At 53.8% G+C, this 4,462-nt stretch overlaps 1 non-coding gene across 1 annotated transcript; it reads left to right on the top strand.

Annotated features, from left to right (window-relative positions):
* Positions 1 to 1,203: 1,203 nt before the first annotated feature.
* Positions 1,204 to 1,276, top strand: TRNAV-CAC (transfer RNA valine (anticodon CAC)). The gene has a single exon. It is a non-coding gene; the product is annotated as a tRNA-Val (tRNA).
* Positions 1,277 to 4,462: the final 3,186 nt, after the last annotated feature.

Genomic DNA, 4,462 nt, shown 5'->3' on the forward strand with positions numbered 1-4,462 from the left:
TTTTTTTTTTTTTTTTTTTTTTATTGGAACAGGATCTTGCTCTGCTACCCAGGCTGGAGTGCAGCAGTGAGATCTCTGCTCACTGCAGCCTCCATCTCTCAGGCTCAAGCAATACTCTCACCTCAGCCTCCCAAGTACCTACAGAAACTACAAGGGAATGCCATCACTCCCAGCTAATTTCTGGATGTTCTGTAGAGATGATGTCCCAATGTTGCCCAGACTGGTCTCAACTCATGAGTTCAAACAATTCACACACCTCGCCCTCCCAGAGTTCTGGGATTACAGGTGTGAGCCACCATGCCATGCCAGTTCTTCGTTTTTTGTTTCTTGGGGTTTTCTGTTTGTTTGTGTGTTTTTTTCTTTGTTTGTTTTTAATGGACAAGATATTTAAAGAGATACTTCACACAGTAAGATAAACACATGGGCCATAAACCCATGAAAAGGTGCCCATCTTTTCTTATCAGCTAAATGCAAACTTAAACCATAAGGAATACTACATACCCACAAATGGCTAGAAGTTAAAAAAACAAAAAATCAATGAAAAGTGCCAAATGTTGCCAAGGGGGTAGCCTTCATAACGCTTGCATACTGTTGGTGGGAGGAAAGTAATCTAAATGTCCAACAGCAGTGGCTGCTAGGAAAATCTAGAGTTCTACCAAACAATAGAACAATAAAAATGGTGTTTTAGGCTACTTCCTCTTTCATTCCACTCCAATTTCTCTGGACCCACAAGCTTCAGCTCTACTCACGAACGCGTGGCCTCATATTCCCCAAGCAGCTTCTTCTGAAAGTCTCTTCTCTTTGAAAATGGTGGGTGCCAGCGCGCCCCTGCTGTTCAACCCCCATACCCACAGTCGCCGCGACATCCTCTCTCAGGACTCCCGTGCCCACTTATGCCACCACATTGCACATGAAAACTTCCTTTTCTCGTTTCTTTCTTTTCTCTCTTTCGAGATAAGGTCTTGCTCTGTCGCCCAGGCTGGAGTGTAGTGCTGCAGTCACAGCTCAGTGCAGTCTCCACCTCCTGGGCTCCGGCTATCCTGCCGCTTCAGCCTTCCAGGTGCTGAAATATCTTTGTGTGTGTGCTTATGCTCATTAACAAAGCTCAAAGGGACGCATGGAGGAAGCTCTAAATTAGGATGAGAAAATAAAAAAACCGCCCTGTGTGGTGGCTCATTACGATGGCACAGGCAAGCTAAGCAGGTTTCCGTAGTGTAGTGGTTATCACGTTCGCCTCACACGCGAAAGGTCCCCGGTTCGAAACCGGGCGGAAACAGTTCTTTCTACTTTTTACCTCATTACTTCAAACGTATTACATTTAGGACTAGCCTACAACATTCCACCACTATCTCCACCTGGTTAAGGAGAAAAGGCTATCCAGGGTATTTATACCGTTGCCTTTCCACCTCAACCATTAGAACCTGGGAAGAACTGAACCCACCTCACTTGCTGTGAACACCAGCGCCGAGGAACTAGCCCGTACACTGGACGGCTGCGCGCTGCCAAATGGAATCCAGATCCCGAGCAAGCGTGGGGCCCAAGGAGAGTTTCAACGAATCCTCCTTTTGTAACCTATGGGGTGACAAAAATGGACAAACCACACCAAACTGGCAGCGGTGGGATTCGAACCCAGCCTCCGAAGAGACTGGAGCCTTAATCCAGCGCCTTAGACTGCTCGGCCACGCTACCTTCCCCCCGCGATCTATTTACATATTTTCCTGCTTTATACAACATCCCCAGAGTCCCCGGGCCTACAAGGCCTTAGGGCGAATCCACAGGGCATTCCAGAACCACCGCCATCCGGCAGGATTCGCTGGGCCAGAGGCACCAGCTGAGAAACTACTCCACCAGCGCCCTGGCAGAGAAGACTCGCGACGCGCGGGCCTCGGGATCTGCTTTGGGGACCACTCAGAAAGTCACCCACATTGGCCCTCTTTGGGGAGGTGGCATGAGAGAAGGGGAAGCCTTCTGCACTCTTACTTTAAAGAGAAAAATAAATAAACCAGGGCAGACCCCGTCAGTCGGGCGGCCGCGTAGTTCTGCAGCCTCCGTGCCGCAGTCCACAGGCAGCAGCTCAGAGGGCGCGCCTCCGGGGAGAGCCACGGCCCGCGGGGTCCACGGCCCTGTTTGCGGGAGTGCGGCGCCCGCTCTGCCCAGATCCGCCCCGGCCCGGGGCTCCGGCCCGCCGTCCAGTCCGCGCAGCGGACCGGGAGCAGCCTTGCCGCGCACCGCCTCGCCGGGCTCAGTTCTGGACTCGCGCTTCCGCCGCCCCCGCCTGGCTCCCAGTTTCTTTCAGTCTCAGGCGGAACCGACCTGGTCCCCGGAATCTCCGCCTCCTCCTCGCGCCCCCTCCCCTCCGCCCGGTGCTTTGCTCTCCACCTTCTTGGCTCACCCGCGGCTGGCGGAGGACAGGGGAGGAGACGGGAGGGGAGGAGAGGGGAAAGGAGAGGTCCCCAGGGCCGAAGCGCCCCGGGGGACGGAGGTCGACCCGGTTTTCCAGCCGCTGCCCCGGCGGGAGTTCAGCGGGTCCCACGCGGCCACCTCCAGCCCGGCGCCGTCAGCGCCGACTTCATGAACAACCTGAGCCTGCTGGAGGACAGCGAGGACTTCCACTGACGCCGGGGGCTGTGCGGGGACCTCCAGGGCCCGAGGCGGGCGGCCTGCACTCCTCGCTGCCGCAGCACCCACACGGGACCCGCCACCGCCGGGCCGCTCGCGGGGCAGCAGCGCAGGAGCAGCTCGTCCCATCGCAACGCGTGGCGCAACCTGTCCCACGCCGACCTCAGCACCAGGCAGTCCAGAGCTCGGCGGAGAAGCGGCTCGCGCTGTGGCAGATCTGCGAGTGGATGGTCAAGAGCGTGCCCTGCTTCAAGCATAAGGGCGACAGCAACAGCTCGGCGGGCTGGAGGAATTCACTTCCTCATCTTCTGTTCCTACACAGCAAGTTGACTCGGGCGCAGAATGAAGGAACTGGAAAAGTGCTCGGTGTATGCTCAATCCAGAGGGCGGCAAGGGTGGGAGATGTCTTAGGACAAGAGCTGCATCCATGGACAACAACAGCAAATGCGCTCGGATGCAAAGCCGAGATGCCACGAAAAAAGCACCCCTGCAGTCTAGCGGGGCAGGGTAGGGGCCCGTGCCGAGGACAGCCCTGGACCCCAATTTTCCAAAAGCCCTGCAAGTCATCTCACGGCAATGATGACTTTGATAGCTGGAGTACATTTCGCCCTCGAACTAGCTCAAATGCTAGTACTATTACTGGGAGACTTTCACCCATTATAACCAAAGGGGAAGATCTTAGAGATGGGGATGTGCATTCTGTGGGGTACCCGCCATCTTCGGCAAAGATGGCCCCTACTCCACCCAGTATGTCTGAGAAAAGCAATCCCAAAACATGGAAAAGGTTTGGATAATCTCAACCTTCTCTGAGTACTGACATCATTAACTGTGTCGACCCAGTTCGCACCTGGCACCATGATGCAGCAGACGCCATGCTACTCATTTGTGCCACCAAACACCAGTGTGAATTCGCCCAGCCAAACTACAAAAAAAATACGTAGTGCCAGTCCAACACGAGCCCTTTGCCCCAGATGCCTATGCAAACGCTCCAGGACCACAAATCAAGTTGTGGAGCTGAGAGTCCGTGTAACTGTGCAGCGGGACTCCTGGAGGAGTTGCTGACTTCTGACTCTCCTCCCCATAATGACATTATTGAAGGGGCCAGCCCCTCCACACCTGTGGATATTTCTGTCAGGTAGGACAAGAGACTGACAAAAGAAATAAGACAGAGACAAAGTATAGAGAAAGAAAAGTGGGCCCAGGTGTGGGTGTTTCTCATCAGGTGGGATGAGAGACTGAGAAAAGAAATAAGACACAGAGACAAAGTACAGAGAAAGAAAAGTGGGCCCAGGGGACCGGCGCTCAGCATACAGAGGACCAGTGGCGCTGGCACTGGTCTCTGAGTACCCTCAGTATTTATTGATCACTATCTCTACTATCTCAGCGAGGGGATGTGGCAGGACTATAGGGTAGTGGTGGGGAGAGGGTCAGCAGGAAAACATGCGGGCAAAGGCCTCTGTGTTATGAATAAGTTTAAGGAAAGGTGCTGTGCCTCCATGTGCACGTAGACCATATTTATGTCTGACTTTACACAAACATCTCAGTGCAGTAAAGAGCAGTATTGCCACCAGCATGTCTCACCTCCAGCCATAAGGCGGTTTTCTCCTATCCAAGTAAATAGAATGTACAATCAGGTTTTACACTGGGACATTCCATTTCCAGGGACGAGCAGGAGACAGATGCCTTTCTCTTAGCTGCAAAGAGGTCTTCCTCTTTCACTAATCCTCCTCAGCACAGACCCTTTATGGGTGTCAGGCTGGGGACGGTCAGGTCTTTCCCTTCCCACGAGGCCATATCTCAGGCTGTCTCAGTGGGGAGAAACCTCGGACAATACCCAGACTTT

Source organism: Rhinopithecus bieti, unplaced genomic scaffold (genome assembly GCF_001698545.2).
Source record: "Rhinopithecus bieti isolate Rb0 unplaced genomic scaffold, ASM169854v2 scaffold_80485, whole genome shotgun sequence".
NCBI lineage: Eukaryota > Metazoa > Chordata > Mammalia > Primates > Cercopithecidae > Rhinopithecus > Rhinopithecus bieti.